Genomic DNA, 12585 nt, shown 5'->3' on the forward strand with positions numbered 1-12585 from the left:
CACTCTGTCTCCATCATCCTGCTCTGTATTCTCTCCATAGCACCAACTGCCACAGACACGTGGTCCACGTGATTGTGTATGGTCTGTCACCCCACTCCACTTGGATGTGAGCTCTAGGACAGTGGGGATTTGTTTCCGTTTTGTTCATGGCTTTATCTCTGGTACCTAGAATCATGCCTGGCACATAATAGGAACTCAACAATATTGGTCAAATGCATGAATGAAGCTGGAGAAGATGAGAACTACATTGTTCCCGTTGAAGTTGGCAACCAGGAAGTCACAGGTGGCCTTTTCTGGACAGGGCTTGATGGGGACAGAAGCCTGGCTCCCGTAGGTGAGGAAGGACGAGGAGGTGAGTGGGGCAGAGCAAGGAAGAGGAAGAGTAGGGATGGGCGGAGAAAGCTCACACCTCAAGGACACAAGAGACTTACACTCGTATGTGGAGGAGAAGGAGCCAAGGAGGACAAAGTTGAAGATGTGGGAGACAAGGAATGTGTATTTGGTGGGTCAAGGTCCCAGAAGATGCAAGAATAAATTGCTGAGCAAATAAAGTAGATTTCTTGCTTCTGCTTATCTAGTACTGTAGGAAGAGCGAGGCCTCTGCAGGAAGACAGAACAGGGTCTGAGCTCTGCCTCATCTACCCGAGCCCTTACTAGCTGTGGGCTTTGTATGTTTAACCTTCCTATGCCTCAGTTTCCCACCTGCAATATGGGGATGAAAATTCCTACCTCATATATTTCTGGGAGATTAAATGAGAGAATTCATTTGTAAAGTGCTTGGTACTTGGAGATCACACAAAAAATACCAGCTCCCCTTCCCTTTACGTTACCATCTGCTCAGTCAAGAAGGAAATTTGACAAGAACTTCCTTGACAACATCAGCCAACACCGGGGCATCCTTTTCTCCAACGTTGCTATTGAGTGGAATTGACAGCTCGGCCTGCCTAGCAGACTCTGTCACAGCAGCGGGAAGGATGATGCTAACTGCCTCCCTGTCACAGCACCTCAAGCCCCCACCTGAGTGATGAGTCCAAGGTGCCAAGGCCACCCTGGCCAGGAGGGTCCTGAGAGGCTGGAGAGGACACTGAGTCCACGAGTGTGATCCTCTGTTTCCAGACCTCAGAATGCCCAGGGCCACGCCCCTAGGGCCACAGATCCCAGCAGATAGCGAGGGGGCTGGCTGTGGCCTAGTTATCTCTGGTTTCACCTTTCCGCTCTGCCCCGTAGCCAGCTAAGCAACCCTGGGCACATCACCTATCTTCCCTGAGCCGCAAAGCAGATTTTATTTGCCCCTTTTACCCATGGAGAAATTGAAAGGTAACATCATGTACTCAGGGTCACACAGTGTATCAGGCACGGTCCCAGCAGGAAGCTGATGGGGACAGTTTAATAAAAAATTTATTGCAAAGGGGTGGACGGAGCATAAGGAAACCACAGGGATATGGAAGTCCCTGGGGGCAGGTAAGTACAGGTGGCTTTACCTGAAGGGGAGATTCCCAGAACCCAAGGTTGGGAGGGGCTGTGTGGAAAGGGCCACCTGTCAGCAGCTGCAGCCTTTGGCTTAGGCACCCCCCAGGGAGGAAGATGGCGAATTAAACACCCCAACTTCTCCCTCCTTCCCCTTCCCATCTCCTACTGCTGCTCTCCATGGGACAAACCCCACCAGAAGCCAGGAGGCGAGAGATCCCATCCACGCAGTCCCTGCAGGCCAGCCTCCCTGGAACAGGCAGGGGCGAGTGAATCCGGGGGGCGGATAGGAAACATCCCCGACACACCGCTAACTCTGAAACGGCGGAGTGAGAATTTGAATCAGGGCTATCAGACTCTTGCCACTACAATGCCATTTCCTATAGATCCGCAGTAAACGGTCACTGGTTGGATGGATGGATGGATGGGTGGTCGGATCAGTAACTCCTGAAGACTTCATTCATGTGGCTTTAATTAATCTTGTCACCGGACTAGAATTATAGGGCACGTTTGAAGGTTTATTTCTAAGCCATAAATGGGTTCTGAGAAGAAAAGCCTTCTTCCCAGTTTGCGAGTCCCTGTAGGAGCTGCCTGTCTCTCTCTGGCCTCTGGTTCATTTTTCCTGCTGTTGCTGCTGCTGCTGGAGCCGCTTCTGTTTCCAAGACTCGAGCCTTGAGTCAGGCAGAGCTGCCTGCAAACAAAGTGGAGAGAAGGCAGAGGTCAGAGGGGGCTGTTGCCCTCGCTCCCCGCTGGGGCCCGAGTGCAAGGCTGAGCTAGCCGGGCTCTCCGCGAGTCCAAGCGAGCTGCGGGAGTGGAAGGAGGAGGGAAGTGGGAAGGCAGGATGTTCGCTGTAATTATTTTCATTGATTTGTCTACTCAGATCCCAAGTGCTGCGAAGCCGTTGTGACATTTAATAAAAATAATTCAAGGTAAAAATACCTCTCCCTCCCCGCTCCCTCCTCCCCCTTCATCACCACCACCTCAGCTTACAAAGCTGGGAGCCCACTAAGGGAAAGAAGGCTGGGGACCTGGAGTCTGTAGCCCTGCATTTGAGACTGCACTGTTACCAGCTGGCTGGAGACTCCGGGTAAGTTTCCGTCCCTCTCTGAGTGTTGTCTGCCCCAGCTGTAAAATTAAGAGAAAAGCTAAACATGTAAGATCCTAATTTGGAGCCAGTCGTCCAGGATTCTAACACACTCTTCTGAGGCGGAGGGGCAGGATTTCCCTCCATTTCCTGCAGATCTCGTTCCTCTCTGTTGAGTTTGTTTCTGGTCTCTAGCATTTACCGTGGAAGGACCTCCATGCTACCATTTCTTGCTGGTTTCCATGCCATAGTCGGTTCATCCTTCCCCTTTTCTCTCCTCTCTGCATTGTGAAACTGATAATGTTCAGCCCATTATACAGAGAGGATAAACTGAGGTGCTAAAGTGGCAATTATTGCTACCTTATCTTGCTCACCAACTATATGCCTGATGCTTTAAATGCATGACCTTGAATCCTGATGACAACTCTGCTCTTCAGGGATTCTTGAGGAAATAGGCTCAGAGAGGTGAAATCTGCTACCTAGAGAAACACAGGTAGAAAGCGGCATAGCTGTGCTCCGACTCAGGTCACGGTGACTCCAGAGCCCACAGCTGTCTCTGTGGCTCTCGTTGCCTGCACCCAGGCTCCTGCCTCCCAGGTGGAAAAGCCCGAAACACAGCCTGACTCAGCAGAGTGAGGGGAGCAGGGGCAGGAACCGGATTCTGAGAACCTCCTGATTCAGTTAAGTCCTCTGAGAGCCGCGAAGCCATCCCAGGCTGTCAGGGGAAGATGTAATCAGGGTGACCTCATATGTCTCACGGATTCATTAAAGCCCATGTTCTGGGGTAAATGATTGCTTTCCCCCAGCCCTGCTGAAAAGAAAATCGATCGCCTCCTTGTAGATTTGGAACGGGACAGTCGGCAATCAGAAAACACTTCCCCAGACAGGCACCGGGGAAGGGGGTCTCATTCCACTTCCCATTCATTCTACCAGTGACACGCTGGCCGTGCCTCCCGGCTTGCAGCACCCTGGGGAAGTCCAGGGCTGGGCCTGGGGACGTGGCTGGAGCTCATGAGGGTCCCCCTGGGCTCTAAGTCCCCCATCTCTGCGACAGAGGCCTCACTCGGGCTTTGGCTCACTTTTCCCGCTCCCCACCCCCGTCCCTGCCCCCGACAGCTAATGGATTTTTCTCTGTACAGAGAGATTTACTAAACAACTGAACTAGGACGCATTAAGTCTGCGGGTTTGGAGGTTTGTTTTAGAGCAATTCTCGCCCTGAGAACTGGCCGCTGAAATTAAGATGCATTCTTCTCAGCAAATATTGATTTCAACTAGAAGCAAATCCGAGAAGCTCGCTGCTCACTGGATTTAAGCGCTGGCAGCCGCAGTCTGGGCTGAGGGAGGGGTCACCGAGGTGCTCTCCTCCCGAGGCCCAGGAGATACGGGCGATGAAGAAGATTCAGGGTTAAGCTAGGGCTGAAAACTCACCGCAAAAATACACGAAGCAAAAACTCACTTTGAGCCTTATAGTTGCTTACGCATATCGCCACAGCGTACACAAGGAAAACAATCATTGTCCCAGGTACTGTGAGCACACCTGGTACACACAGCCCCATATGAGGTACAGCTCTCACACATGGCCACAGTGCCCAACACGGGGACTTTATGCGTCCCTTCCAGACCAGACCCCAGGGCTCCCTTCCTCCAGGAAGCTCTGCTTAACCAGCTTCATCCTTTCTCTCCGTTTCCTCCGGCATTTTCAGCAACCCGGAAACACATGTTTCCAGTATCTTCTCTTCCTCAACTGTTCCTGCATCACTTCTATTTCCCCTAAAACTGTCCAGGGATTGGGACCACATATATGTCCTTAGCACCTTACACAACACCTAAGGCCTCCAGCAGAGAGAGCTTGGGACCTTTAGAAGTGAAGTTACTCAATCTAAGGTCTTGATCCAGCTCAGCCACCTTCTCATGGTGGGATCTTGAGCAAAATCTTCTCCTCTCTAGACTTCAGTTTTCTTATTTAGGAGAAGCAGAGAATTGGCTTGGTCTAGATCCGGCTACTAAAAATAGAATATAGCTCTGCTGTAGTTCTTAGTTGGAGATGACAACCCCCCCCCCCAATGGTCTCAATACTTGGCAAAGGTTCTTGATGGAGCGACCTTAGAACAATGCGCTTTCCTAGATGCCTCAGGCAGGGGAGCAAAGTTCTTGGGCTACAGCACAATTTAACGCAAATAAAAGGGCATGTTGATATAGGGGTGTTTGGACGCTCCGCCAAAGAAGATATAGGGATGACAAATAAGCACATAAAAGGATGCTCCACATCATTTGTCACGGGCCACAATGCACCTACTAGGACGCCGTAAAAAATGTTTGAACTGACACTATGAAGTACTGCTGTGGATCGGAACTCTCATACATCGCGGGAAGGAAAACAAAATATACAGCTACTCCGGAAAACAATTTGGTGGTTTCTTATAAAGTGAAGCATATTACTGGGCCATGTGCTTAACTTGATAAGTTACTATAACTTAACTACGAAGCTAAGCATGTTACTGCTAGGCATTTACCCAAGAAAAATGAAAATGTATGTTCACAAAAAATTCGCATATGGGTGTTTATAGCAGCTTTATTCAAAATAGACAAAACCTGGAAACAATTCAAGTGCGTTTCCCTAGGGAACGGGATAAACAAGCTATAGGATATCCATATAATGGAAGACTACTCAGCAATAAAAAGGAACCAACTACTGATGCATCTAACATCATAGATGAATCTCAAATGCATTTTACTAAGTGGAAGAATTCTGACCCAAAAGGCTTTATACTGTCTGTTTCCACTTAACGTGTTTGCCTTTCTGGCGAAAGAAACACTGTAGGGATGGATAAGATATCAGTGATTACCAGGGAGAGGCTTGGCGGAAGAGGGAGACTACAAGAGAATTTGGGGGAGTGTTGGAAGTATTCCACATCGTGATTGGGGTGGTGGATACATGACATTGTACATTTGTCAAAACCCACAGAACTGTACACTACAAAGAATTGACTTTTCTGGATGTAAATCTAAAAATAAATTTTAAAAAAGGACAACAAGATGCCAAAAAGAATATTAATGTGGGCATTTGGGCATGTTAAAATGATGGCATCACCTGGGCCCAGTGACAGCATTCTGCTTCAGACCCCGCTCCCCTCCAGCCCTGGGCCTCTCGGTCTCTGGGATGGAGATGGGGCATCTTCCAGGAGGGGCGAAGAAATTATCAAGGCTGCCTCCTCTCCCCTTCACCTTCCTTCATTTTCTGTCTGGTGCAGTCTGGAGCAGGTGAGTCTGCAGAGATGGCGGATCCTTCTGCTCGGACAGCCTGAGCGGGCTCGGAGCGGCAGGGAGGTGGCATGCATGGGGCTGGCTGCTCAGCATGGAGGTTGGGGGCGCCTTGGGTTTCCTTCTGCTTTGTCCAGCCTGAATTCCAGGGCAGACAGGCAGACACGGGGTCAGGGCAGGATTCCAGATGGATGTGGCGATCCCTATAAAATACCATGGTGGACAGGAAGGAAGGAAGGGAAGAGGTGGGCTTGGCACATGGAGTCTCAGAATTTTCCAGTTGGATGGACCAATCCTGTCTTTCCCCTTCTTTGCCGTGTTATCTTGAGAAAATTGCTGGTTAAAGTGGGTTATAGCTTTGCCTTGGCTTCTTCATCTATTAAAAAAATCCTGGAGACATAGTCATACCTATGGAGATTATTATGTGAGTTGATATTCATTCATTCACGCAACACATATGTATTGATTCTCTATTATGCACCTGTCGCTGTCTTATGTGCTTGGTATACAGATAAACATTCCTATTTTTGTGGAGTTTGCATTGTACAGAGCAAAGACAGAGAATAACAAGGAAGGAAATATATAATGCAGGAGGTGGTAGAAATATTATAAAGAAAAAGGGTGAGAAATTGACAGGATGGGGAGAGTGATGTTTTATAGAGAATGATCCAGGGGGACCTCGCTGAGGAGCAGAGACCCAAAGACAGTGAGAGAAAGGGGTAGGGAGGGGTCTGTCCATACAGAGGGAACAGCCTGGGCAGATTCTGAGGCAGGAGTGAGCTGGGCAGAGTTCTGGAACAGCCTAGAGGCCAGTGTGGCTACAGGGGAGGGGGAAGGGTAGAAACAAGAGCAGAGAAATAGTGAAAGACCAGATGACGAGGGGCTTGGAGATGTGCGTTGCCCGTGCACCATCTATTATTCAGAGTAGGATGAGAAGTCAGTGAACGCCTTTGAGGAGTGGTACACCCTGACTCATGTTCCAAAACGATCCCTCTGGGCAGTTGGGGAAGAATTGATGGTCAGGCAGTAAGGGTGAAGTCGGGGAGCCCAGCTGGAAGTTACTGCATGATCTGGAAGGGAGATGACGGTGGCTTGAATAAATGGAAGCACATATGCAATACTCAGAACAGAGCCTGGCACATACAAAGAGCTCAGGCCATGTTACCTATAATTATTGTTGCGGAGCTGGGCATGGTGGGGTGCACCTATAATCCCAGCTACTCGAGAGGCTGAGGCAGGAGGATCCCTTGAGCCCAGGAGTTCAAATCCAGCCTGTGCAACATAGTGAGACCCCATCGCTAAAAAAAAAAAAACAAACAAAAAACTGGCATCATCAAATTCTTCATCATCATTTAGGGTAGGAAGGTAGGAGGTCAGGAAAAACCGGAACCAGCCTATGTCCCCAGCAGGAACAGATACCAGACCCTGCTGAACCCCACACGGAGCTGTGTGAGCCTGGGGACCCACTTTGGGAACCCAGAGGCTCTGGGCAAAGGTTTCACACTGCCTCTCTCCCCTACCCCTAACCTCAGTCCCCTGAGAGCAGTGACAGGGCTTTTTGACACATACAGTACCTTAAATTTGGGGGAAGAACCAGATGGAAAAAGTTTGCAAGCAGTAGAGCTCACAGCAAGGATGGGAAAAGCAAGAGAAAATAGCCCAGGCTGAGCAGCACACGTCGTTGCTGTCTCTATGCAATCATCTCATTTCATCCTCAAAATGTGTTCGGAAGTAGTTAGGTTATCTCCACTCCTCAGAGGAGAAAAGCGGGCCTGAGCAAAGCTAACTGCGCAGGTGTCAGTAATAGAAACAGGATTCTGACCTGTGCAGTGGGACTCCCAGGTACCTCTCCTCCTCCGAGAGCAGCTCACCCTCCCCACGCAGACTGTGCATATTCAACGACTTAGCCCCGAGGGCCCCAGACAGGACCGAAGTGGCAATTCATGCTCCCCAGTACCTCCCCATCTCTGGCCCTCCAGTGCATAGACCCAACCAGTTCTGAAATCACACTGTCTTTGGCTACTTCGCTTGCAAAGGTAGAATTTCTTCTTCTTCATGGAAAATAGCCGTTCACCAAGAAGTGTCATGTCTCTTGGCCATGGCTTTTTGCAAACACAAGAATGATACACTCTTACCTGATAGAAGTTTCCAAATTTATTTCAAGGAAAACCACTTATCTGTGCCAAGCAACTTGACCTGCTAGAAAATGTTTGGCATTTCTGATCTAATGAAAAAAGCCCATCAAAGCTTTCTCTATCACAGTTAACCTAGGTAATATCATGTATAACTATGTCAGAAGAAACCAAGTATCCTTGGGAAAAAAAGTCTAATTCTAAAACCAGGACAGGAAAAAGTACAAAATAAGCCAGAATATCTTTAAGCCAGAAACAAAGAAACTATTAAACATTACCAAGGATTACTGAGTTTGTGTCAAAATGTCAAGGGCTCCGACTTGAATAGGCTCCCTTGGTCAAAGATGGTGTAATTTCAGCATTAATAAGGATGATAACTACCCTGTATTAAAGCACATCAAAATGTCTAAATTCATGAGTCTACTATGATATTAAAAAATACAATAAACTTCATTGGTCATCTCTGGAGGATGCTAGGGAACCAACTCATTATTTTGAAAACTGGAAAATAAAGAGAAAGAATGAAACATTTATCCTGCCTTTCCTATCAAAATGATACCACCGGGTAACCAAATACCTTACGAGAAGAAATTTATTTTGAGGTATTACAGTACTGATAAATGATAAATAAATAATAATAAATAAAGGATTAATGAAGGATGAATAACTGCTGTATAATTTTGTAACAACTAATGGATCAGTAGATCTAAGAAAGACAACCAGACATCGATACCTCCTGGTGGAAGAACACAACACCACCTGCGTAGTGGCCTTGGCAAAAATAAATCAAGCCCTAATCTGATCAAGCTTCCAGTTTTATCTAACTGTCCATTTACAGGGAATTTAGGGACAAAGCAGCCAGTACATGGCACCATAATATTTAGCAAAATCAGATTGTGGGAAAATCTACAGGACTCAGAGAGGAGGAATAAAGAAAGTTTGGAAGTGGGAAACTATAGATTAAAGGAGATTTAAGAGACATATCAATCAATCAAAACATATAGACCTTATTGGATCCCAATAATAACAAGCACAGTGCAAAAGAAAACAGTCTACGAGACAATGAAAGACATTTCAACACTGATGAGGCATTTGATGAAATTAAGGAATTACTGTTCGCTTTTTAGTGTGTGCATCGACGAGCTATTGAGGCATAACAAACCACCCCAAAGTTTAGTGGCTTCAATCAGCAACTATTTTGTTTACTCATAATTCTGCCAGTCTCCAGTATGGGCAGTGTCACCTGTTATATGGCTCATATCCACCCCACTTGACGTGGTTGGGATGGCTCATGTGTGAGCCCCAACAGTAATGGCTGTGCCTCTCTCTCTCTCTCTCTTTCTCTCTCTCTCTCTCTCTCTCTCTCCGCCCCCACCCGCCTTGTGGTCTTTCATTCTTAAGGACTTTGCCTTCTGTGCCCCTGCCTTGCACTCCGTGCTTGTCCCACTGGCCAATGAAATGTCACATTGTCCAGCCCAGCGTCAGTGTGGGCGGGGACATCACAGACACTGAGAGTCACGGTTCATCGACGGTCATTACCACAGCCAGCCACCGCCGTGTGGTAGTGGTATGCTGGTTACAGTTTTAAAAGAGTTTTTATCCTCTAGAAATACATATTAAAATATTTCCACATCAAATGTCACGCTTGAAAGTAATCGGGGTGGGAAGGAGGGAGTGGGTGGGTATAGAGATGAAATAAGATTGCCGTGAATTTATCGAGGCTGATTGATGAGTATATGGTGAATCATTACATTGTTGTCTCTCCTTTATATGCGTTCAGAATGGATGATGATGAAAAGTTTTCTTTTTAATGGCTTGTCGGTGTCCAACACTAGGAGAACCCAAGGGAGACTAGAGCATCCTCCCCATGGCTGCTGTTTCATGCTGCCATGTCCTGCTTCCCGAGGCGGTGAGGACTGAGGCATTAGCAGGGGACTTTTCCAGGCTCTACGCCCCCTTTCCCTCTCTGGAGAGTAAGATAAAAGAACCTAGTTTGTATAAGCAACACAGGGGACTGAAACTCCATTAGCCCTTGCATACACAGTACCTATGATTTTATTTATTAGTATTCGCTTTTTTCCCAGGTTGTCTTGAGACTGAAGACATGGACCTATTCTGGGTGATAAATTACAAATCACTGAAATTATTAACCGAAAGAAGAATGAGAGAATGAGAACCCAGGAGCCATAACAGGGGCGGGAGTGAGAGGCAGCGGCTGCTGTTAACAGGGAGTTAATGGAGAAGGAGGAAGAGGAGAAGAAAAATCAATCTCCTCCAACTGGGATTAACCAACGCTCGCTGCACGCATAGTGTGTGCTGAACACCTACCTGGATAGAAGAAGGGAAATTTTTTAAAGTGAATTAGACACTATCCATCCCCTTCAGTGCTTGCAGTCATTTATTCCTGCAAAACATTTATTGAGTACCTACAGTATGCCAGGCCCTGTTAGAGGCTAGATGAGAATAAAAAGATTTAAGATACTTTTCTGATCTGTATTAGTAAGGAGTATTCCAGTTCTAATAATAAATTACTATACCAATCAGCTTAAGCAGAAAAGACCGTGTATTGGCTTGTGGAGTGGAAAGTCTGGGGCTAGCTTCAGGCACATATGGATCCAGGTGCTCCAGTGATGTTGTCAGGAATCTGTCTCTTAATCAGCTTCTCTGTGTGTGGGCATCATTCCCAGACAGGCTTTCCCGCCGGCAACAGCAGGTTTACATCCCACCACGTTGGCAGCAAATGTCCCAGGATTGGGTCTCCCTGGAACAGCTTGGCCCGGTGCCCAGTACCAGTCAAGGAGAAGAAAAGCCATGATGGGCCAGGCTGAGGGTGTGGGCCTGGCTCTGTGACTGTGGACAAGGTCAGACCCACTCAGCAACACAGACCAAGGGAGGAAAAGGGTAGTTCCCAACGGATAATCACAGCGTTGCCACCAGCAGGGGGAGGGATGGATATTGACCTGGCAAAGCGACGGATGTCCCTTAGGTACTTACAGTCATTCGTTCACTCATGCACTCAATAAATCTTTACTGCGTGCGTGTTGTGTGCCAGACTCCCCTCTGGGTGCTGGAAATACAGCATTGAACAAGACAGGCAAAGTCACCAGGCTCCTCTTCCAGAGGAAGAGACAGAAAACAAACACATCAACAATGAATTTTCACTTCAATTCCAGATCGTGATTTTCCTTGAAGCAAATAAACAGGGTGCCATAAGAGAAAGATAACAGAGAAAAATGACACCCTTCTCGAAATGGGTGGCAGGGAGGGCTCACCGAGGCGGGACACCAACGCTGAGACACGGAGGATGAGAAGGAGCCTTGGGCATCGCGTGTGTGCGCTGGCACCTGAGGGTGGGGAGATGGATATGGCATCGTCCCTGTCCTTGAGGAGCTCATGGCTGAGTGGGAGAGACGGTGAGCAGACAGACACCCTGCCACACGGCACGGCGCGTGCCATATATAATACGGACAGGAGCCCTCCCCCAGGACATCAAGAAAGAAGTAACTAAGCCGGATGATGGGGCAGGGTTGGAAGGCTTTACAGAGGCATTTGAGCTGAGTCTTAAAGGATGAGCGGGTACAAGTTAGGACTCAGACAAGAGCAATGGCATCACAGGCAAGGGGGGCAACGGTGGGTGAAGATCAGGCGTGTCTGGGGCAGAGTGAAGCTCAGTCTGGCAGGTGCTGGGCAACAGCAGTGGGGGGCCGGGCTCATCTGTCTGGGTCAAAAAGGTCTCGACGTTCCACAAGGAACAAGGTCAGCTCGGGGCTAGAGTTCACAGTGTGCAAGACAGGAAGGAAGGACTGATTTCTTGAGAGCACCCTGAAGGGCTTCAGGCAGGAGGGGCTTTCGAGCTGTGCTTTGCATAAATGCATCTCCCTCTTCCTTATGCCCCAACAACAGACACACCCTTGTGAAGCAAGACGGAGGGCTGGGGACGTGCAAAGCAGAACGAGGCAGGATCCCTGACCTCAGCTTGCTCGCAGTGGAGTCAAGTAACGGACCACAGGCGAGACTCTGCACTGGAAGGAGCCTTAGATATAACCTAGTGGGCTCTGGGATTCAGAAAGAGCCAGTGACTTGCACGAGACCACACAGAACTGAGACTAGAGTCAGAGCCACCCCCCTTGCTTCTGAGCAAAGGAGGGCCCATGCTTGGCCCAGGACCCTCCACCCATCAGTCCTGTTCCTGCCCCCTGAGGCCTCCGGAGCAAGTCTAGGTTCTTTCTAACACATGCAGACAGTGTAGAGACTCCCCGGCCTTTCTTCTCCAAGTTCAGTTCCTTCCACTTTGCCCCAGGTGGCTCGGGGTTCAGACCCTCCACCACCCACTTCCAGTTTGTCAAAGTCCATCTCAAAGTGCAGCATCTTGGGCTGGACACGGGAGTCCAGCACAGAGTGGGTTCCCTCCTCCTTGTCCCTGAGCGCCACACCATGTCTGGGCCCATCCACCCAAGGGCGTTGTTCAGCGCAGCAGGCGTTGGATCGCGTCCCCCAGAGTTACTGCATGAGCTCCCACCTGCAGCCCCCAGACCTGTGTGCTCTCAGCTTAACATTAATTTAGCAGCCAAAGGTTCTACCCAGATGCGCTCTGGAGCGGATCTTCCTCAACTCCTTGGGGCTTGCGACAGACAGCAGACT

Source organism: Lemur catta, chromosome 15 (genome assembly GCF_020740605.2).
Source record: "Lemur catta isolate mLemCat1 chromosome 15, mLemCat1.pri, whole genome shotgun sequence".
In the NCBI taxonomy this organism is placed as follows: Eukaryota; Metazoa; Chordata; class Mammalia; order Primates; family Lemuridae; genus Lemur; species Lemur catta.